This window comes from Bos mutus, unplaced genomic scaffold (genome assembly GCF_027580195.1).
Source record: "Bos mutus isolate GX-2022 unplaced genomic scaffold, NWIPB_WYAK_1.1 CTG351, whole genome shotgun sequence".
In the NCBI taxonomy this organism is placed as follows: domain Eukaryota; kingdom Metazoa; phylum Chordata; class Mammalia; order Artiodactyla; family Bovidae; genus Bos; species Bos mutus.
In genome coordinates, this window is record NW_027219838.1 from 1,417 (window position 1) to 26,838 (window position 25,422).

General features: G+C 37.7%; 1 long non-coding RNA gene across 1 annotated transcript in view; it reads right to left on the minus strand.

The window, feature by feature from the left end:
- Positions 1–409: 409 nt before the first annotated feature.
- LOC138986987 (uncharacterized) overlaps positions 410–25,422 on the minus strand; it is a 32,688-nt gene continuing 7,675 nt past the window's right edge. Inside the window, exons 2-3 of the long non-coding RNA XR_011463504.1 lie at positions 24,041–24,571; positions 410–613 (exon numbers count right to left, since the gene is read on the minus strand). This is a non-coding gene — a long non-coding RNA (uncharacterized lncRNA). The remainder of the gene's footprint in view (positions 614–24,040; positions 24,572–25,422) is intronic.

The following is a 25,422-nucleotide window of genomic DNA, read 5'->3' on the forward strand; positions in this document are numbered from 1 at the left end:
TCATTAACACTGAAATTATAAAGATATTCAAGTCCCATTAAATCACATTAAAGATATTTAATAATGAGGCAACAAACGATTATGTTCTCTGTATCTTCTAATCTTTTATAAATGGCATTACTTTTATAATCAGAAAAAAAAAACTGTAAGGGAAAGATACCAACAATCTATATCTTGATTATGTTTTTCTTAATTATTTAAAAATTTTCTTCATAGAAATGTTTTTCTTTTTCCACCTTTTTCATTTCATTCCAAATTCCTAAGGAAATGAACAGCTCTGAGGCATGAAACTTCTGTTCAAAATTATAAGTAATATACACACATCAAGAAGTTCTTAAAAACTGACGAACTAGAAAACAATTTTAAATATGATGCAAAAGAAGCAAAGGGCCATGAAAAATCTATGATTTTCGCACCTACTGCATTCCATATCTTCAGGCCAAGGAACACCAAACATCTCCATGAGCTTCGAACACTCACTGTAAGCCCGCTGACAGAGCCTACGGCAGGGAAGTGTGACACGTCCGTATTCCATACAGATAGGAGCATAGAGTGCACAGAGAAATGGCCGGAAGTCCCGAGAGCAATCCAAATTCACCATAGGGTGGAATGGCTAGGAAAAAGTTCAAATCAAATCATTAGATGAAGAGTTGTATACAAGTTAAAGTTTCCTTCATATATAATATGGCAATATTCTTGCTTTTTCTGTTTTAGAAGACTTCTGAAGGCAATTAAAATTTTCTGAAGGGAAGCTTTTCTTTTTTTCAACAAAACCCTCTTCACCCAGAATCACCTAGAGATTCTGATATGGTTAAGTATGAGATGTATTGCAGAATCCATATGGATATTTTAATTATTACAGGTGATATTAATGAAAAGGCCTGGCTAAGAACGATAAATAACAATACAGTCCATTTTACAAAGAAAAATCCACAAAAGATACGTGTCAAATGCTCAGAAACCTAATTACTGCTTGGTAATGGGATTACAAGAGATTTCAATTTTCTTTTTCTTATGTACTTCAATTTCTGTATTTTTGTCAACTAACATATATCAATAGGAGAGGAGGGACAAAAAATGAAAGGAAAGGGTAGGAGAGGAAGTTCAGTTCAGTTGCTCAGCCGTGTCCGATTCTTTGCAACCCCATGAACCACAGCACGCCAGGCCTTCCTGTCCATCACCAACTCCCACAGTTTACCCAAACTCACGTCCATTGAGTCGGTGATACCATCTAGCCATCTGTCCCCTTCTCCTCCTGCCTTCAATCCTTTCCAACAGGAGAGGAAGAGTAGTCGTTATTATACACGGTAGTACATGTTTTGAGGTGGGAGGTAAAGGAGGAGATATCACTTTGGTCTCATATTTTCCTGATCTTTTTACATTAAAAGAAAATTTTAAAAACATACACGAGTTCTTTGAACTCTGAAATCATACGATATAAACACAGCTAACACTGTAAGCTGGTATTAAAGAAACAAAAAGAAAAAATAGTGGCCCCAAACATAAAACCATACTAAAATTATCATCATAACCACAGGAATAGATCAATTATCCCAAGAAATGTACATCTGGACTTCTGACTACCAAATATTTTTTTCACATGTTTATATAACCAGTTTCAGAGTCATTGCTGATTTTTAACTAATAACATATTCTCACCACAAGGCCTTTCCACTAAGACTCAATCAATTTATTTCTACATTGATATAAAACATTATCCAGAAGCCTTCTATACACAACGCAGTCACAAAACCAAGAGTCACTTAGAGAAACTGGTGTTAAAAGAAGTTAACTGTATAAGAGATGTGATAACTGATACATAACTGTATGTGATGATCACTTTATCACTTAATATCACGATCACTATATATAATATATATTAATATATAAATATAACACTATATATAATATTATATATACTATATATAATAAATATAACACATTTATATATAATAACATAAAACAAACTATATGCAATTAGCATTTCCAAGCAAGAAGAAATAATTTTAAATTAATAAATTAAATCAATATTTCCATCAAGAACAACTTCAAAATATAGGAAAAGCTTTAAAGTATCTATTGAAGGCTACTAGAGAACTATTCGGAGAAGGCAGTGGCAACCCACTCCAGTACTCTTGCCTGGAAAATCCCATGGACGGAGGAGCCTGGTAGGCTGCAGTCCATGGGGCTGCTAAGAGTCGGACACGACTGAGTGACTTCACTTTCACTTTTCACTTTCATGCATTGGAGAAGGAAATGGCAACCCACTCCAGTGTTCTTGCCTGGAGAATCCCAGGGACGGAGAGCCTGGTGGGCTGCCGTCTATGGGGTTGCACAGAGTCAAATACGACTGAAGCGACTTAGCAGCAGCAGCAGCAGAGAACTACTAAAGGAAAAGAACTAGACAGACCAGGAATCTGAGAGCAGGGAAGCATACAGAGGTGGCTTGATAAGTGCAGCCACTTCTCCAAGGAGGTATCTGTTGAACCTGGGTGTAAGGCAAGAGACTGACAAGCAAGTTTTGCCCAGGCTGATGCTAGAGAACCAAGAAACCAGCAGGGCTCTGGTAGTCGTGCAAGACCATAGACAGTACATGTATATATATAACTGAATCACCTTGCTGTACCCCCTAAAACTAATACAACACTGTTAATCGATGATGCTCCAATATAAAATAAAAATTAAAAAAAAAAAAGACTACAGACAAAATTCAAAACAAAAGTGACAGATGGGTGAACAGGGAAGTTTCTAGGTTTGGGCCCTTCAAGATATTTGAAAATTCTGGAGATGCACAGGGCAGGAGGTTAAAAAGCTAAGCACGAAGCCTCTGAAAAGCAGAGTGGAGATTTTGGCAGTGTCATCAGTATGAGGAAACATAAATTAGAGGCTCAAGTCCAAGTAGGGGACATGAGCATAACTCACTCACAGCTGGAAGCTCCTCCCCTGAGTGACCACACTTCAGCAGTGGGGGCAAACGACAGGGAGGCAGAGACCGATCAAAACTGAAACCCAGCCTCAACTCAGCTCAGTCCCAAGACTGTACACGAGAAATATGTTTGAGAAAACAAAAGATCAAGGATTCCAGAAAATTGGAATCGATCATAAGAAGGACCAAATGGAAATTCTCTAAGTGAAATACATAAATGATCAAATTAAGAGCCCATTAGATATATCAGAAGAAAGAAATGGCAAAATGGAAAACAAGGCAATAGAAAATATCCAAACCAGAAGCACACAGACCAAAAACTACTGAAAAATACAGAAAAAAGCATATTAGATGTGTAAAACACATGAAAACGTTTAGGATATACATAACTGGAACCTCAAAAGAGGGAAGAAAGAATAAACAGGCAATATATAACAAGATGAGGGTCAAGAATTTGTCAAAACTGATTAAAGACAATCCATAGATTCAAAGGAGAAGGCAATGGCACCCCACTCCAATACTCTTGCCTGGAAAATCCCATGGATGGAGGAGCCTGGTGGGCTGCAGTCCATGGGGTCGCTAAGAGTTGGACACAACTGAGCGACTCCACTTTCACTTTCCACTTTCATGCACTGGAGAAGGAAATGGCAACCCACTCTGGTGTTCTTGCCTGGAGAATTCCGGGGACAGGGGAGCCGGGTGGGCTGCCCTCTATGGGGTCACACAGAGTTGGACACGACTGAAGTGACTTAGCAGTAGCATAGATTCAAAAAGTTATGCAAATCCCCAGAAGAATACATACAAAAATACACCTAAGCATATAGCATTTAAACTGTGGAAAACCAAAGAAAAATATCATAAAAATAACCAATGGGGAAAAAAAGACACCTTACCTTCAACAGAACAACTACTGCTGGACTTTGGAGTACTAGAAAACAACAGAATGATTTATTTAAAGAGCTAAGAGAAAACAACTGCTCACCATAATACTATGGTCAACAGAAATACCCTTTAATAAGTGAAAGCAAAGTAAAGACATTTTCAGACAGACAAAAACAGAAAAATGACTGGCCCAAACCTACACTAAAAGATAAAAGTAATCTAAGATGAAAATTCAAAATGAATCAAAATCCACAAAAGAGGTGAATATGTGGGAAAATAGAAATGAATATTCTCTGTAAAAATAAAAAATAATGCCTTAAAAGACATATAAAATACAAAATAATTATGTGTGATAATAAAATTATAAAGATAGGGGTCAGGGGAACACTAATGGGAGAGTGATCAAAGTTATTATTTTTATTAGAATACTGTAAGTCAAGAGTATATATCATAATTTCTGGGGTAAGCAATAAAAGAATGCACAACTAACTAGGTAATAGAGAGAGAAATCGAATAATACAAAAGAAACAAGATAGGAGAGAGAAAAAGGCAAACAGTTTGGAAAAATTGAAATCAAATAATAAGGTGGTAGATATTAAGCCAAGTACATCACCAATTGCATTATATATAAATGAACTACCAACTACATAAGAGAGTAAGATTGCTGGACTAGGTATAAAAAAAATTTGCTGATAGGAATGTAAAACAAGGCAACCACTATGGAAAAAGTTTGGCAACTACTCAAGCAGTTAAACATAAAACTGCCACATGATCCAGCAATTCCACTCCTAGGAATATACCCCCAATAATTTTAAATCATGTTTAAGCAAAAATAATCCTGCTTGTTTAACTTATATGTAGAGTACATCATGGGAAATGACAGGCTGGACAAAAACACAAGGCGGAATAAAGATTGCTGGGAGAAATATCAATAACCTCAGATACGCAGATTACACGACCCTTACAGGAGAAAGCAAAGAAGAACCAAAGAGCGTCTGGATGAAAGTGAAACAGGAGAGTGAAAAAGTTGGCTTACAACTCAACATTCAGAAAACTAAGATCACGGCATCCAGTCCCATCACTTCATGGCAAATAGGGAAACAATGGAAACAGTGTCAGACTTTATTTTGGGGGGCTCCAAAATCACTGCAGATGGTGACTGTGGCCATGAAATTAAAAGACGCTTACTCCTTGGAAGAAAACTTATGACCATCCTGGATGGCATATTAAAAAGCAGAGACATTACTTTGCCAACAAAGGTCTGTCTAGTCAAAGCTATGGTTTTTCCAGTGGTCATGTATGGATATGAGAGAGGGACTGTGAAGAAAGCTGAGTGCCGAAGAATTGATGCTTTGGAACTGTGGTGTTGGAGGAGACTCTTGAGAGTCCCTTGGACAGCAAAGAGATCCAACCAGTCCATTCTAAAGGAAATCAGTCCTGAATATTCATTGGAAGGACTGATGCTGAAGCTGAAACTCCAATACTTTCACCACCTGATGGGAAGAACTGACTCATTGGGAAAGACCCTGATGCTGGGAAAGATTGAAGGCAGGAAGAGAAGGGGATGACAGAGGATGAGATGGTTGGATGGCATCACTGACTAAATGGACAGGAGTTTGAGCAAGCTCCAGGAGTTGGTGATAGACAGGGAGGCCTGGCATGCTGCAGTCCATGGGGTCGCAAAGAGTCAGACATGACTGAGCAACTGAACTGAACTGAAGCAAAAATGTGCATATGAATGTTTATAACAGAGTAGTGTTATTCATAATAACCAAAAAGAGCAAAATAAAGCAAAAGCAAGCAAAGGAAAGGAAATAATAAAGAAGAGAAATCAATAACACTGAAATTAGAAAATCAACTTTGAAAAAAAATCACTCAACCCAAGAGCTGGTTCTTTGAAAACTTCAGTAAAATTGATAGGCTTCTAGTAAGAATGATTTAAAAAGACAGAGAGAAACACAATATCAAGAATGAAAAAAAGGGTATCACTAGATACTCTACCGACATTAAAAATATAATAAGGAAGGACTTCCCTAGTGGCCCAGTGGTTAAGAATCCGCCTGCCAATGCAGGGGACAAAGCTTCGATCCCTGGTCCAGGAAGATCCCTCATGCTTCAGAGTGACATGCCCATGTGCCACAACTACTGAAGCCTACACACTCTAAAGCCCAGGCTCTGCAACAGAAGCCACCACAATGAAAGGCCTAAAAGGAAAGAGTAGCCCCCACACTCTGCAACTAGAAAAAGACTACACGCAGCAATGAAAACCCATCACAGCCAAAACTTTCACTTTCAAAAAAAATGTTAAAAATATATAAATAATATTACAAACAACTCTATGCATATAAACCAGACAATTTAGATGAAGTAGACCAATTCCTCTGAAGTCAGACTACCAAAACTCACCCAAGATGAAACTGATAAGCTGAACAGTCCTATAACTATTCAACAAATTGTAGTTTAAAATCTCCTGAAAAAAGATATTCAGGCCTGATGCTTTCATTGGTAAAATCTAACAATTTTAAAAGAATACCAATTCTACACAATCTCCTCCAGAAAACAGCAGAGAACTAACCTGAACAAATTCTATGAAGTCCGGATTACTTAACAATCAGTTCAGTTCAGTTGCTTAGTCATGTCCAACTCTTTTGAGACCCTGTGGACTGCAGCAAGCCAGGTATCCCTGTCCATCACCAACTCCTGGAGTTTACTCAAACTCATATCCATTGAGTCGGTGATGTCATCCAACCATCTCATCCTCTGTCGTCCCCTTCTCCTCCTGCCCTCAACTTTTCCCAGCATCAGCGTCTTTTCCAATGAGTCAGTTTGCATCAGGTGGCTGAAGTACTGGAGTTTCAGCTTCAACATCAGTCCTTCCAATGAATATTCAGGACTGATTTCCTTTAGGATGGACTGGTTGGATCTCCTTGCAGTCCAAGGGATTCTCAAGAGTCTCCTCCAACACCACAGTTCAAAAGCATCAATTCTTTGGCGCTCAGCTTTCTTCATAGTCCAACTCTCACATCTATACATGACTACTGTAAAAACCATAGCTTTGACTAGACGGACCTTTGTTGGCAAAGTAATGTCTCTGCTTTTTAATATGCTGTCTAGATTGGTCATACTTTTCTTCCAAGGAGTAAGAGTCTTTTAATTTCATGGCCACAGTCACCATCTGCAGTGATTTTGGAGCCCCCCAAAATAAAGTCTGTCACTGTTCCCCCATCTTTTTGCCATGAAGTGATCACAGAGAGCAACTGAGCGGCTAACACTTTCCCTTTTCAGGGGGACTCAAGTCAATCCATAACAACACTGTTTATGGATTGGAGATTCAACATCTGATCTCTAGATTTAATAACATTTCTGTCAAAATCCAGTAACAATTTTAGTAGTTAAAGATAAGCTTATTCTAGATTTTATAGAAAAAAAAAAAAAAAGAAGTAGAATAAATGAAATAATTTTGGGAAAAAAAGGGGGGAAAATCATACTATCCAATTTTAACATTTACTGTATAGCTAGCAAAAATCAAGACACTGTGGTATTGGTGGTGAAATAGACACAAAGATCAACAGGACAGAATAGAGAACCCAAATATAAATCTACACAAGGACAGATAACTGATTTTTGAGGAAGAAGCAAAAGCAGTTCAAATGGTGCAAGGATAGACAGCCTTTCCAACAAATGGTGCTGAAGCTAGTGGATATTCACAGGCAAAAAAATGAAACTTACTTTATACAAATTAGACATAAAGCTACAGAACTTCAGAGACTTTGCAGACCCAATGAAGAGTTCTTATAAATGACACCAAAAACACAGTCCCTAAAAGGAAGAAAACTTGGTAAACTGGATTTTGTTAAAATTTAAGACTGCTATTCTCCTAGACTTTAAAAGGATGAAAAACCAAGCTATAGACTAAACTATTTACAAACTACATTTCAAACAAAAGATTTGTATCTGGACTATATAAAGAACTCTCAAAGCTCAAAAGTAAAAAACAATTCAATTGAAAATGAACAATAGACATGAACAGACATTTTATCAAAGAATATATATGAATGGCACATGAAAAGATGTTCAATATTATTAGCCATAAGGGAAAGGCAAATTAAAATCATGTAAGATATCACATCATATGAGAAAAGCTGAATGAAAAACAGTGAAAATACCAAATGGTGGTAAGAATGCTGAGAACATGTGTCTCTCATACACTGCTGGTAGAATGTAAAATGATAGAACTTCTATGGAAAATAGTTGAGTAGTTTCTTAAAAATTCAAATACATGCTTATCCTATAACCCAGCAATCACACTCCTGGGCATTTATTTACATGAAAGGAAAATTTATGTCTGCACAGAAACCTGTACATGAATGTTCAGAGCAGCTTTATTTGCAACAGCAAAAAGCTGGAAACAACTCAGTATCCTTCAGTGGATGATTAAACAAACTGCAGAACATCTCTGTAACGGAATACTACTCAGCAATTAAAAACAGTCACTACTGGTACATGCAGCAACTTGGGTGGATATCAAGGGTATTATGCTAAACGAAAAAAGTCAATCTCAAAAGATTATACACTGTATGAATCTATTTATATAACATTCTTGAAATGACAAAATTATAGGGACAGAGAAATTAGTGGTTGCCTGGAAATAGGAAGGGTGGCAGGGAGAAAGGAAGCACAAGGAGGATGTGGTGATAAAAACAGTTTTGTATCGTTTTGGTGTTTTGTTTTCTTTTTGCCACGCTGTGGGTCTTGTGGGGTCTCAGTTCCCCAACCAGGGATCTGAACTCATGCCCCCTGCAGTGGAAGCACAGAATCCTAACCACTGGACTGCCAGGGAATTTCCACAGTATCTTAACCAAAGTGATGGCTACATGAACTTATACATGTGATAAAAATGCAAAGACAATAAACATACATGTACATGTGCATATACAGACAAAAAAATGAGTACATGTAAAAACTGGTGAAATATGATAAAGGGCTATAGATTATACCAATGATAACTTTCCTTTTTTTTTTTAGATCACCTGTGACTTTTAAAAAATTTTATTTATTTATTTGGCTGTGCTGGGTTTTCGTTGCTGAGTGCAGGCTTTCTCTAGCTGCAGTGAGTGGGGGCTACTCTCTAGTGGCGGTGTGCAGGCTTCTCATTGCAGTGGCTTCTCTTGTTGCAGAACAGGCTCTAGGGCATAGAGGCTTCAGTAGTTGTGGTACATGGGCTTAGCTGTCCCAAGGCATGTGCGATCTTCCTGGATCAGGGATCAAGCTGGTGTCCCCTGCACTGGCAGGAGGATTCTTAACCACTTGACCACTAGGGAAGTCCAATGTCCCAGTTTTGACACTAATAGCTACATAAGATAGCAAGACCCCAGGTAAAACTAGCTACAGTATACAGAATCTCTACACTACTTTAACTTCCTGTGAGTCTATAATTACTTTAAAGTTTAGGGCTTCCCTGGTGGTCCAGTGGTTAAGAATCCACCTTGCAATGCAAGGGACACCAGTGCAATCCCTGGTCTGGGAAGATCCCACATGCCACAGGGCAACAGAGCCAGTGGGCCACAACTAATGAGCCTGGGCTCTGGAGCCTGCAAGTTGCAACTATTAAGCCCACGTTCCATGACTACTGAAGCCCATGCACTTCAGAGCCTTTGCCCTGAAACAAGAGAAGCCACTGCAATGGAGAAGCTCTTAAACCGCAACTAGACAAAGCCTGTGCACCACAACGAAAACCCAGTGCAACCAAAAAAAAAAAAAAAAAAAAACTCAAAGCTTAAAAATGCATTATATTCACATGCCAATGTATGTATAGACATACATACAAGCATATGTATGCCTGAAGTTAAGTCTCACACTTGCTTAGTCCTCAACTATACAATATCAATCTGATACCATGCTAGTAAAACCTCCATTTGTGAGCCCCATCATGAATTATAAAATTGACCTGAGTCACTATTTTGTGCTATTGCACTGAGTATAAAGCTTTAAGTGTATGCTTCTGTCACTTACTAGCTATAAGTATCTTGTGCTGTGTCTCAGCTAGCATTGATGGACACTCACTACAGGCTGGGCAGTGCTGTAAGTGCTTCACACACCTAACTTAATCTTCTCAACAATCCCATAAGGTAGGTACTATAGTTAGTCACACCATTTTATAATAAATGTGAAGAAAATAAGACACAGAAAGTTAAGTAGCTTGCCAAAGATCACATAGCTACAAAGATAGTCCCAAGAGTTAAACCCTGGCATTTTTATCCAGAGTCCTTGAGCTTATTAACCAGTTTGTTCTCTGTAACCTCTCTAAATTTCAGTTTTTCCTCTATAAAATGGTGTTAATACATATAGGTGTATTAAGGAGATCAAAGCAGTCCAATCAATCCTAAAGGGAATCAACCCTGAATATTCACTGCAAATACTGATGCTGAAGCTGAAGCTCCAATACTCTGGCCACCTGATGTGAACAGCCGACTCACTGGAAAAGACCCTGATGCTGGAAAGACTGAGGGTAGGAGGAGAAGGAGGTAACAGAGGATGAGATGGGTGGATGGCATCACAGACTCAATGGAGATGAGTCTGAGCAAATTCTGGGAGATGGTGAAGGACAGGGAAGCCTGGCGTGCTGCAGTCCATGGGGTTGCAAAGAGTCGGACACAACTTACCAACCGAACAACAACAACATATACAAATAAGAATATATAAAATAGGATACAGCACCTAGTAAATGACAGCTTAAAAAGAGATTAGGATGGGCACGAGGAACCCTGCTCAATTCCCTGTGCTCAACTACCAAGTGAAAAAGTCAACTGTCAACTGGAATGGTGTTTTTAAAACACAAAATAAAACATGCATCAATCTCTTAATCATGATTCTGGGTAAAAGAAACCAGACATAAAAAAGTAGATACTATACGTACATTTATATGAAACTCTAGAAAATGAACACTAATCCACAGGGACAGAAAGCAGATCAATGGTTGCTTCAGCAGGGAGTCAACTCAGAGGGGTGGACTACAAAGGGCACAAGGAAGCTTTTGTAGTAGAGCAGTGTCAGTCACTCAGCCGTGTCGGACTCTTTGCGACCCACGGACTGTGGCCTGCCAGGCTCCTCTGTCCACGGGATTCTCTAGGCAAGAATACTGGTGGATTGCCATTCCCTTCTCCAGAGGATCTTCCCAATCCAGGGATCGAACCTGGTCTCCTGCATTGCAGGCAGATTCTTTACTGTCTGAGCCACAGGGAAGATCCCTAGGAAGCTTTTGAGGTGATGGAAATGTACGACATCTTGATAGTGATGATAGTTTCACAGGTATATACTTCTGTCAAAACTCAAGCTGAACACTGTTAAATGGGTACAGTTAACTGTATACAAATCACACCTCAATAGAGCTATGTAAAAACAAAAAACATTAATATTTTTCAAATAATCAAGCTGCCCTGATTATAACTCTAACAATTTTTAACTTCAGCAAAGTAAAAATTAAAAGAGTTAGCCAGCATACTGCCAAGTTGAGAATATATATAAGGAACACAGACTATCAAAACTCTATAAAGGCAGAAAAAAGAATCTTCGGCTGATTGAATTTTTAAAAGATTCCTACTGAGCACTCCCCTAAGCAGTAGTACTTTTATTCACTAAATTAAGACCAGGGTATATGAAGTTTACAAACTGAAAAATAACTTTCTAAAATTAAATTTCTGGTTTCTTTAACAAAGGTGCAAGACAGGGAACCTTCTATTCTTTGTTCAAATTCAAATCAACCAAGCCTTTGTGCTCCTATTCTCTTTCTTCTTTGAAATTTCCATTCCTGTTACCATAGGAACCTGCTAGCTGACAGGCCTTCAAGCACAGCAACAGCCAAAGCTTAGCAAGGAGTGTGAAAGGGGGACAGAGTCAAAGGCCAAAATTTGACTCATGAGAATCAGAATTCCAATCTTTGTCACTCTACAAAGGGTCTGATAACCATAGAAACTGTATCCTACTGGGTTTGGGAATATTATGACTAAATTCACTAAATGTGAAACCAAATGTGGAGTGGCCTTGAAAATTCAAAAATGGTATTTATTCTACTTTAGATCCAAATTAGAGTAAGAAATTATTTTTTTAAAACTTTTTAGAGTAATTTTAAGTGATGTAAAATAAGACCTTTAAAAACTTTTTTGTAAGAATAAAATTCTAAAGAGAAAAGGTCTAAAACTTTAAGAATTATTTTATATATATATAAAAATTTTTACGTTTGTAAAATACCTTTAGTCCCATAGATTTGCTTTTCTTTTACAAATTTATTTTGTTAATGTTTTATGACAGCATATTAAATACTTTCCAATATTAGTTCAGTGAGCTAGTTTGCAGAAATATGACTTTATCACAGGAGTATATTTATCTTAAGTCAAAGGGGAGCTCCTGGAGCAACCCATAAAATTTGACTTTTCTTCAGGAAGTAAACTTTTAACATTTCAAGTATCATGAATGGTTGTGAATTACAGTCTGTCTCAAAAGATAAAACTTTACAAACCAAAGTCATCACACTTAATACTTTAATTTAAAATAAGCATTTTAAGGCATTCTTTTAAAGTGATCTATCATGCAAGAAAATCAATTAAAATTTTAAAAGCTTATTTTTTCCTAAAGTCAGAAATAACTAAATGCAATCAATTCTCCACTACTTGTGTATTTTTCACATTTTTCAACTTAGAAGTTTCCTAATTCCTGGCTGGTTTCCCTATCACACGAATAGCCTCTTCAATCCACTTCACCAGGCTGTTGTTTGCTTAGGGAAAACCACCTTATTAATACCAACCTAAATAGAAGATAATAAGTCAGTCTGCTGAATAATGCATGTATCCTAAAAATATAAGCCATGAATTTAAAGAATAAATACAATCAAAGAAATTTCATTTCCTCAAATGCCTATCCACAAAATGTTAATCACTGGCACAAAGGGGTATTAAATTATAGTATCCTCTTAAAAATAAAACAAAACAAAACCCTTCCTTTCAAGGTCAATTCAAACATCATCTGCAACTGATCCTTTCCACACATGATCCTTTTCTCTTTTGAATCCTCTCAGCACTATATGCCTATTTATGGCATTTACCAAGTTCTTCCTTAAGTTTCAATCATTCAAATAAAAACATATTTAATAAATACTAAGTCTTAGACACTGCAACTGGGAGCTAGACAAAAAAGGATAGCTGGGATTTTAAAAAATGAAGTTTCTGTACTAATTTTACTTTTTAAAAACACAATGTGTTTCTCACAGAAAAACCAGAAAACACAAACATTAAATGAAAAACATATAAAACACAAATAAATTGTGCAATCACTGTTGGTCTTGACAAAAATCCTTCCAGATCACTTACTCTACAGGAACATGAATACACTTCTTTTCTTCAACAAAAACAGGATGATACCACATATATTATTTTATTACCTATTCCTATTTTTGTCCTATTAATTAATGTATCAAGTTTGGCTTCCCTGGTGGCTCAGTAGTAAAGAATCTGCCTGCCAAGCAGGAGGCACTGATTCAATCCCTGGGTTAGGGAGGTTCCCTGGAGGAAGAAATGGCAAATCCACTCCAGAATTCTTGCCTGGGAAATCCCATGGACAGAGAAGCCTGGAGGGATACATCAAGTACAACCATTAGAATTTGACAGGCAAAGATGGAAATGAGATTATTTAGGCAGAAAGAGAATGAGAGGTCTAGAGACAAGAAAGCTGGTTTCTTTTATTCCTTTACTTTATTATACCACTTACAAGTGTAAACACATAATGCTGAAAGCTTCAAGTCACTTTGACCTTCCCCCCTCCCAAAAAAAAGAACAAAGTAAAACACTAGTGTTCAGGTATCTTTGGTACTCCTGTCAGGACTACCATTACTAACCCCAACAAACCCACAACTATTTATAATTCCAGGAGATCATGTGCTTAGGTACAGCTCTATAACTACAACCATGACGACTATCACCTCTTCTGGAATTCACAGTTTATAAAGTTCATTAACTCACTCAAACATTAGCCATGAAATTAAAAGACGCTTACTCCTTGGAAGGAAAGTTATGACCAACCTAGATAGCATATTCAAAAGCAGAGACATTACTTTGCCAACAAAGGTTCGTCTAGTCAAGGCTATGGTTTTTCCTGTGGTCATGTATGGATGTGAGAGTTGGACTGTGAAGAAGGCTGAGCACCGAAGAATTGATGCTTTTGAACTGTGGTGTTGGAGAAGACTCTTGAGAGTCCCTTGGACTGCAAGGAGATCCAACCAGTCCATTCTAAAGGAGATCAGCCCTGGGATTTCTTTGGAAGGAATGATGCTAAAGCTGAAACTCCAGTACTTTGGCCACCTCATGCAAAGAGCTGACTCATTGGAAAAGACTCTGATGCTGGGAGGGATTGGGGGCAAGAGGAGAAGGGGACGGCAGAGGATGAGATGGCTGGATGGCATCACTGACTCGATGGACATGAGTCTGAATGAACTCTGGGAGTTGGTGATGGACAGGGAGGCCTGGCGTGCTGCAATTCATGGGGTCACAAAGAGTCGGACACGACTGAGTGACTGATCTGATCTGATCTGATGTGTTAGGTACTATGTTAGCTGCTGGCCCTACAAAGATGAATAAGGACCTCAATAGCAAGTTCTGCTTTCGAAAGCAAATGTCCTTCAGTAGGACCTGAACTAAAAAATGAGGACAAGTTCGTACCCAATACAATGGCTATTATTCCAAAACAAAAACCCAGAAAATAACTAGTGTTGGTGAGGATACAGAGATACTGTATCCTTGTGCATCGCTAGCAAAAATGTAAAATGGAGCAGCTGCTATACGAAACAGTTCGGCAGATCCTCAAAAAATTAAACAGAATTATCACATTATCCTAAAATTTCACTTCTGGGAATACCCCCAAAAAATTTAAAGCAAAGACTGGAACAAATATTTATACATCTGTATTCACAGCAGCTATATTCATAATAGCCAAAAAGTGGAAGGAACTCAAGTGTCTGATGAATGAATAATTAAACTAAATACTGGGCATAAACATACACTGAAATACTATTCAGTCTTAAAAAGGAAGGAAATTCTGACATTTGTTACAACATGGATGAATCTTGAAGACATTGTGCTAAGTGAAATAAGCCAATAACAAAAGGACAAATTTTTTTTTTTTTTAAGGACAAATATTTTATGATTTCACTTAAAAGAGGTACTGGAGTAGTCAAATTCAGAGAGAAAGAAAAAAAGTAGAATGGTGGTTGCCAAAGGTTGAAGGGAGGGGAGAACAGGGAATTATTGTTTAATAGGTATAGTATTTCAGTTTCAGAAGCTGAAAAAGTAAAGGATAGTGGTAATGACATACCAAGGTGACTGTACTTAATGCCACTAAACTGCACACTTAAAAATGACTGGAATGGGGGAATTCCTTGGTGGGCTCGTGGTTAGGACTCCAAACTTTCACTGCCGGGGACTGGGTTCAATCCCAGGTTAAGGAACTAAGATCCCACAAGCTGCATGGTATGCAAAAAAAACAAACAAGAAAAGGTTCAAATGGTAAATTTTATGTTATATATATTTTGCATACATGCATGCTAAGTCACTTCAGTCATGTCCAACTCTTTGCAACACTATTGATTATAGCCTGTCACACTCCTCTGTCCATTGGATTCTTCAGGCAAGAATACTTGATTGGGAAGCCATGTGCTCCTCCAGGGGATCTCCCTGACCCTAGGATCGAACCCACATCTCTTGCATTGGCAGGTGGTTTCTTTACCACTAGTGCAACATGTATGCTATGCTAAGTCACTTTAGTCGTGTCTGACTCTGTGCGACCCCATAGATGGAAGCCCACCAGGCTCCCCCATCCCTGGGATTCTCCAGGCAAGAACACTGGAGTGGGTTGCCATTTCCTTCTCCAATGCATGAAAGTGAAAAGTGAAAGTGAAGTCGTGTATATTTTGCCACAATTAAAAAAAAATTCTGAGGAATATTTATCTATAAGTGATACTATGAAATAGCCAGGATATATTAAGTAAAAAGACAAGGTAGAGAAAACAAACAGTATGACACTATATCAAAAGAGCATGAAAGAATATATAGCTATAGACAGATATTATATAGTTTCTATAATTACTATAATTTTTAATGGAAAGATAAACAAAAAGCTTTAAAAGAACAACTACCCTAAAGGGAAGAAAAGAATAAGGTTAGGATGCAGCTGGTAAAGAATCCACCTGCAATGCAGAAGACTCCAGTTCAATTCCTGGGTCGGGACGATCCCCTGGAGAAGGGATAGGCTACCCACTCCAGTATTCATGGGCTTCCCTGGTGGCTCAGATGGTTAAATAATTTGCCTGAAATTCGGGAGATCTGAGTTCGATCCCTGGGTTGCAAAGATCCCCTGAAAGAGGGCATGACTACCCACTCCAGTACTCTTGCCTGGAGAATCCCTGTGGAAAGAGGAGTCTAACAGGCTACAGTCCACTGGGTCTCAAAGAGTCAGACATGAATGAGTGACTAAGCACAAACACAGTCCAGAAACTAGACTCCTCTGAATGTACCTTGTCATATATATATCAAGTTTCTAAACATGATTATAAAATAAATTTAAACAAAAAAAAAATTTAAGTTGGTCCTCAAAATCAAAATGAAAGACAAACCTAAACTGTGTATTGAGTTAAACCAAATAGAGGAGTACTTAACTCTAAAACACAGTAATCTGACTGGACATCCTTGGTGAAATACATCCTACTGCTAAGTCGCTTCAGTTGTGTACAACTCTGTGTGACCCCCTAGACGGAAGCCCACCAGGCTCCCCCGCCCCTGGGATTCTCCAGGCAAGAACACTGGAGTGGGTTGCCATTTCCTTCTCCAACGCATGAAAGTGAAAAGTGAAAGGGAAGTCGCTCAGTCGTGCCCGACTCTTCGAGACCCCGTGGACTGCAGCCTACCAGGCTCCTCCGTCCATGGGATTTTCCAGGCAAGAGTACTGGAGTGGGGTGCCATTGCCTTCTCCGGAAATACATCCTAAGGACATAAGAAATACAAAGAAAAAAAAAAAAGAAATACAAAAAAATTTTACAGTGCTTTCAGTAATGATACTGCTAGTAGTAATACTGATATTATTCAGGAATTATGTAATGTCTGTATATCATAAGGTTTCAGTATGAGAAGAAACAAAAATTTGAAAATATTAAATAAAAACTCTCTAATATTGTTTAACTACAAGTTATCAGTATAAACTCATGCTGAACTTTTTTTTTAAAAAAGTATTTCCTAGCTCCATCTTTGAAGAGACCTAAAACAGTCGGACACGATTGAGCGACTGATCTGATCTGATAAATTACTAACCTAGTATCAATAGGCATAGCACCCAGATAGCAGTCTGTGAAAACCAGTGAAAATTCTTTCCAACTAAAAGGAACCAGCGCTCCCTAAAGAAAGTGATAATTCAAGTTCTGAGGCAGAATTTTATGAAATGAGGTAGGATCATACTAGAAAGCAAGGAAGCTATCAGAAACCACTAGGGTAGTATCAAGAACACTTAGGAGCTATCTTGAAGAGGCACTCACTACCAAAGACAGAACAGACTGAGCCACAGCAAAATAGTAACTGCAATGGACTGGAACACATAAAGTATGGAAAAAATCCATGAGTTTATAATGATACTTGAAAGGAGAACAGTGATATTTAAAAGAAGAAAGATCTCATTAGTTACTTTTGAAAGATTCTTGTGAATCAATTTATTATCCTAAAAACTAACAAAGGAGAACAGCTGCATATTTACTGTCCTTTTTATATAAACTGAACATAAGATAACTCAACAGTCCAGTAATCAAAATGAGGAAGTTTCTGTTTATAAAGTATTCTAGCTGAGAAATGAAGAATGACAGAATATCACCATTTTACAAACCCCTCATAAAATTCTTGACCTAGGGAATGATCGATGGCTGCTAAAATTATACACAGTAACAATCAGATGTTACAGTGCCTTGGAAGTATTCTTTCAAAACAAAAACAGAGGACCATGGTCAGTAACACCACAGGGATGCAAACGGCAAAATAAAATTTGAGAAAATCTGTAGGGCAAGTGTATTACAAGAAAAAAGGAAGAGGGGAAACAGAAGGAGAAACTATAAATTAAGAGACATATCAATTGAGTAATGCATGAACCCTGATTTGAAAAGCCAACTATTAAAAAACTGAAAGTCTAAGCATAATTTGGGCTTCCCTGGTGGCTCAGATGGTAAAGAATCTGCCTGCAATTTGGGAGACCTGGGTTCAATCCCTGGGTTGGGAAGATCCCCTGGAGGAGGGCATAGCAATCCACTCCAGTGCTCCTGCCTAGAGAATCCCATGGACAGAAGAGCCTGGTGGGCTACAGTCCATGGAGTCGCAAAGAGTTGGACATGACTGAGAGACTAAGAACAGCACAAGGGTAATTTGAACATTAATATGAAACATATATTTGAAAATATATTTGAACATATATTTGAACATATATTTGAAAATATATTCGAGCATATATTTGAAAATACTGAGCAAGTGATATGTTTACATATTTTGAAAGAGTCCTTACTTTATAGAGATATATATGGAAATATTTATGGATGAAATTATGGTGTGTGGCATTTGCTTCAAAGTAACCCAGCTGGGTGTGCAGTCATAAATGAAACAAGACTAGTATAAGCTGATAATTTTTGCAGCTGGATGATGGGTATATGGCGTTCCATGTATGTCCACATAATTGAAATCTTCCATAATAAAAAGTTGCAGGGAGAAAAGGCTAAAATTTGAGCTTGGATAACTGGGAAACTAGTTCAAACATGCTTTGTTCTTAATGAGCCATAAAGGATACCAAAAACGTTCAGGCTTTGAAGATCTCTGTTTCCACTAGGATCTATGCACCTGCCAGTTTCTCATGCTGTAAGAAAATCTTTAATGAGAATTACAAAAGAAAACAGGAAATGGAGGCAAATAGAAACCTTTCCAGATGCTTTTTCCTCTGATTATCCTATACAGGTTTAGTTAAAAAAAAAAAGCAATCAACCTCCCAAAGAAATTAAAGACTGCTTATTCCACAATCTAACTAAAATTAAACAGACTGACAGGCAGCAAAGAATGATGCTCTGTATTTGAAGAGCATTTTACCTTTTTAAAGTTCTTTAAAATACACATAAATTGTACCATTTGATCTTAACAAAAACTTTGTAAAAGGGACAGGGAAAATACTTTCTAGAAGAAATGGACACAAGGGAGTCACAAGACAAGGCAGTGACAGAATACAAGCCTTCTATTCCTGTTTTAGTGCTTCTTCCAATAAACTGTACCCGTCCTATTCAACGGGGCTTAATTATTCAATATAGAAAAAAAAAACTGCTCAGATCTCTTTCATTACCAATAAAGTCATAAATACCTGGTAACATGTAGGTTTCTAAAAATAGTTACTGACAATTTGTTGTCCATGTTGGACAGCTCCTAAAAATTTACTTGGCAATTTAGACAGTTCAAAATAGTGTGGGAAACTCAGGAATGAGCAATTTTTTTTCTATCAAAAACCACAATATTTGAGGAAAAGACAGACATCAAGTTAAGAACTTAAGAAAAATTTAATGTGTGTGTTTGTGTATAAACGCACCTTTTGTAAAGTAAGAGAAATAAACATACTAACGAGGATCTAATAAATGGACAATTCACCCCATTTATTTGAACATGTTCCAATTTCAATGGAAGTATTGAGGAAGAATTCTCTATACACAATGAAAGAACACCCAACTTGTTGACTGTGAACAATAATAAGCAAATCAGAAATATCCCAAATTCTGCCATTTCTCTCCTGGCATCCTTAGCTCAATATCATATATTATTTCATTCAAAGCACTCATTTTGATTTCACCAAACATCAGTACAGGAATGAACCCGAGGCAGGCTTGAAGCCTGGGTATGCTGAAACATACTATACCTAGGAAATGTCTTTCAACTCATCCAGTCCCACAAAGAACACTCAAGAATGTGCTAAAGTTCAGTTCAGTTCAGTTGCTCAGTCGTGTCTGACTCTTTGCGACCCTATGAACTGCAGCACGCCAGACCTCCCTGTCCATCACCAACTCCTGGGGTTTGCCCAAACTCATGTCCATCAGGTCGGTGATGCCATCCAGCCATCTCATCTTCTGTCGTCCCCTTCTCCTCCTGCCCCCAATCCCTCCCAGCATCAGGGTCTTTTCCAATGAGTCAACTCTTCGCATGAGGTGGCCAAAGTATTGGAGTTTCAGCCTCAGCATCAGTCCTTCCAATGAACACCCAGGACTGATCTCCTTTAGAATGGACTGGTTGGATCTCCTTGCAGTCCAAGGGACTCTCAAGAGTCTTCTCCAACACCACAGTTCAAAAGCATCAATTCTTCGGCACTCAGCTTTCTTCACAGTCCAACTCTCACATCCATACATGACCACTGTAAAACCATAGCCTTGACTAGACGAACCTTTGTTGGCAAAGTAATGTCTCTGCTTTTGAATATGCTATCTAGGTTGGACATAACTTTCCTTCCAAGGAGTAAGTGTCTTTTAATTTCGTGGCTGCAGTCACCATCTGCAGTGATTTTGGACCCCAAAAAAATAAAGTCTGACACTGTTTCCACTGTTTCCCCATCTATTTCCCATGAAGTGACGGGACCGGATGCCATGATCTTCATGATCTTTGTTTTCTGAATGTTGAGCTTTAAGCCAACTCTCTCACTCTCCTCTTTCACTTTCATCAAGAGGGTCTTCAGTTCCTCTTCACTTTCTGCCAAAAGGGCGGTGTCATCTGCATATCTGAGGTTATTGATATTTCTCCTGGCAATCTTGATTCCAGCTTGTGCTTCTTCCAGCCCAGCGTTTCTCATCATGTATTCTGCATATAAGTTAAATAAGCAGGGTGACAATATACAGCCTTGACGTACTCCTTTTCCTATTTGGAACCAGTCTGTCGTTTCATGTCCAGTTCTAACTGTTGCTTCCTGATCTGCATATAGGTTTCTCAAGAGGCAGGTCAGGTGGTCTGGTATTTCCATCTCTTTCAGAATTTTCCACAGTTTATTGTGATCCACACAGTGAAAGGCTTTGGCACAGTCAATAAAGTAGAAATAGATGTTCTTCTGGAACTCTCTTGCTTTTTCCATGATCCAGCAGATGTTGGCAATTTGATCCCTGGTTCTTCTGCCTTTCCTAAAACCAGCTTGAACATCTGGAAGTTCATGGTTCACGTATTGCTGAAGCCTGGCTTGGAGAATTTTGAGCATTACTTTACCAGCATGTGAGATGAGTGCAACTGTGTGGTAGTTTGAGCATTCTTTGGCATTGCCTTTCTTTGGGATTGGAATGAAAACTGACCTTTTCCAGGCCTGTGGCCACTGCTGAGTTTTCCAAATTTGCTGGTATATTGAGTGCAGCACTTTCACAGCATCATCTTTCAGGATTTGAAATAGCTCCAATGGAATTCCATCACCTCCACTAGCTTTGTTCATAGTGATGCTTTCTAAGGCCCACTTGACTTCACATTCCAGGATGTCTGGCCCTAGGTGAGTGATCACACCATCGTGATTATCTGGGTCATGAAGATCTTTTTTGTACGGTTCTTCTGTGTATTCTTGCCATCCATATCTTCTGCTTCTGTTAGGTCCATACCATTTCTGTCCTTTATCGAGCCCATCTTTGGATGAAATGTGCTAGGGTTACCTGTTCCAATTATTTTCTCCTGCTAAAAGCTGGCAAGCTGATCCAAAGTTCCTGGATCAGAGACAGGAGGGTGTCATCAGCAGACAAGTCCTTGTAAGGATCTAAGAATCCTTACTTCTATTTGCAAGTGTGCAGTGTGTTGTGTTGATTGCTGAATTTCCATATCCTATACTATTACAGAAACTTTACACTCTCAGACTATCAGGAGACTTTGTCAGTGACATCACTGTCCTGATATGACAACCAAGCCAACTATCCCCAACATTACTTCATATCACTAGAGCTTTCTCTTACTCATCTAGGTGCTCTCCCTAGAATGAGTGAAATTCAGAAAGATGCAGTCTCACTGCCAACAAAATGTCTAGCCTATATGGGCATGTTTGAAGAGAGGACAGAGGCAGCTCACCATGCCACCATTATGAAAGCCCCAGGAGCCCACAATGAGAGATGCAAGTTCATGTGAAACAAATACATCGTCTTTCTAGTACTTTCTCTACGGTCACTTAGAAATGAAATCTGGAATAGCATTAACACTTGTGGATCATCTATTCTGCATCATGCATTGTACTAGCTATTTAAATCTCTCATTTAATCCTAATAGCCATTCAAAGTGTTTTTGTTATTAGTGCCATTTCATAAATGATTTTCACAGAGATGTTGAAGTGAAGTCACTCAGTCATGTCCGATTTTTTGCGACCCCATAGACTGTACCCTACCGGGCTCCTCCGTCCATGGGATTTTCCAGGCAAGAATACTGGAGTGGGTTGTCATTTCCTTCTCCAGATCACAGAGATGTTAGGTGACTTAATTTCAAAGTCTGAAAGCTGCTACATGAAAGAGGCAAAAGTTAAACCCAAATCAGTACATAAATCTTTATGACTTATTTCTTACAACTCTATTTGCTTTCCAAAGGAGTTATACTGACTTAAAATGACAGCAGAACCAAAGATAGTCCTACTTCTTCATTTTTTTGGTGAGAGAACTGGGTAGTTTTAATACCCTACAGGGACTACCATGCCTGGAACCAAATTCCTATATTAAACCAATACCCATTTTCATATACCCAATTTAACAGTCTATACCAAATCTCTCCTTACCAGTTAGACTTTGTATAGTCAGTGGAAGAGCAGAAATATTTTATTCAACCTCTACAATATTTCCAAATATTTGGACTATACAAGTTGCCCTCTACGTTTCAAAATCTATGAATAATAATCTTTCTACAAAATTTCCCAGATAGATTTATGTTAGTTTACTTGGAAGTACTAAACCTTTGAATTTTACTATAAAATGAAGATTCCAAAACACGTAGTATTCAATTTGCTGAAAGCACTGTAACAAAGGATTAAAGACTAAAATTAAAAAAAACAAAACAAAACTGTAAAGTCTATGTACTATGTAGCTACATTAATATTAGAATATGGGAAAATGGTAAAAACTATCACTTTAAGAGAACTAACTCCAAAGTACTGTGCCAAGTACTTTATAAACGCTTCATTTTGTACCTTCCAACATGTTAACTCTATTTTACAAGCAAAGTGACAATGGTAAGAAAGTTCAAATAACTTGCCCAAAGTAATACAGATAGAAAGTGGTAGCTGCTGCTGCAGTTTATACAACTCCAAAGCTTTTACATCTCACTGTTAGTTTAGAAAGTAAAGTGAAGTCACTCAGTCGTGTCCGACTCTGCAACCCCGTGGACTGCAGCCCACCAGGCTCCTCCGTCCATGGGATTCTCCAGGCAAGAATACTGGAGTGCGTTGCCATTTCCTTCTCCAACTGCCTCCTAATTCCTATCTGGTAAACATATCTTTGTCCACAATTCTAAGACCATTATTAAAACACATACAAAATTATTTAAACCTATTACTAACTATATCCATTAATTTGTCATAGCTTCTAAAGTAAAATAATTAAAAAGTGCCTAAAGAATTATCATTAGAAAAATTCAAGTAAGGCAACAGATTTTCATGAAGTCCTAAAAGGTCAGGAACAGATAATGCACACAACAAAACCTTTATCACTGCTTGGGAGTTACTGTTCTTAAATTGATGTGAAGATAGTAAGACCAGGATACCATCTTAAGTATTTAAGACAATGTAAATACTGTAAACCCATCAGCCTAAAGGCTGAACCAAAGAACCCATTTTCAAAATCATGTTACCTTCAATATTTACTAAGTGAATTATGAATATTATTATTATAGTCTGCTCTTTAAAGTCTTATTTTCAATTAACAGAAAAAATGTAACCATAACTTGAACAATTTAAACTTCTGAAAGGCTATTACTTCCCCAGTTTCAATGTTTCAAATTTCTTCATAAAAGAATAATATCTGAAAACTAAGATAAGTAACATTCCCCAAACATGAAATCTTTAATCTATCAGAGTCTGAACCTAAATACGTAACTTTTTAATGTACATGTTTTTCCTATTGTTTATCAGAGACATTCATTAGACTGATTAAAAGGGCAATACAAGAGTAATTTTCTATGACATGCCAAATAATAGATGAAGTCTTACCTCCATTGCTAAAGCTGCCGTCTGTTGGTCATAATGATTCAGAAGATTGGGCATGAAGGTAGTGTTATAAGGCAAATCTTGGCACATCCTCAAGGTAATAGGCTCACAAGAAAACAAACTGTGCCCACCTATATGGCCCACAAACATAGTCAAGGGCCACAGATAGAAGACGATCCTACTCATAGCCATGCTTTCTTGATTGAATGAGATTCACAGATGATCAGGCCTACTCAATATGTATTTTAGATCTTTGTACACCTGCAGGTCTCAGCTTGAAAGTACTTCTTCTATCTTACTGTTAAGTTCTTCAAACAGAAATACTCTTTGCACCGTCAGAGGTTTGTTAGCTTGGTCTCACAAAAGGCATTTGTTTTTGGTTTCACAATATGGGAAAATGACATCATCTTGCCTCTTCTTTTCATTTTATTACATCGGGTACCATTTGGCCAACGTGTCAAGTTGATCAACCACATTCCCAAACAACAGATTCCATCTTAGGAGAAGAGCTATTTCTTCCTTTGATTGAAATATCTGAAAAATAATTTTTTTAAAAAATGGGAGAAATTAGCGATTTCCTCTTAAAATATTATAGGCTTGATATTAAAACTTTGATTAGCTCAGTAAAGCTGCAGGATACAAAATCAGTATACAAAAATCAGTTGCGTTTCTACACACTAACAATCAACTACTAGAAAGAGAAATTGTAAAACACTGCCTTTGGGACTTTCTGGTGGTCCAGTGATTAAAGCTGCACACATCCACTGCTGGGGCACCGGGGCACTCCCTGGTGGAGAACTAAAATTCCAAACGCCGGGCGTGTGGCTAACAACAGCAATCACAAACTTTGATGAGAGATACAATACTGCCTTACAGATAAAATACATGGGTATTTCATAAAAAAATACTATAGCTTTTCTACCTTATCATTCTTGCTATAGATATACCAGAGAATCCATAAATAGCACTTAAAGGCACTATTTCCCCCCTCAGTTGTTTATATAACATATAGTTTAATTTCCCATCTATAATGGTAGTTTTTCATTTGTCACAGGACCTAATTAATTCACTTTGAAAAACTTGCAAGCTGTTGTCCTAAATTTTATTTAAATATCTGCCACACTTAATACCAAGTTATTTAAATTTTATTATGTTTTAATCATTACATGATTCAGCAGATGGTATCTGTGAAAGGTGTAAAATATAAAGAAATCAAAAGATATGGATTGAAGCCTCTTCCCAACTATGTGAATCACTTAACTTCTCTGAGCTCAGAATTTTCCTTTCTAAAAATTGCACCTCCCTATCAAAAATGTATGAGTGAATTATAAAATAATGTACTCTATAAAAGGTAAAGCAACATCAAACTTTAGGTAGTATTATTA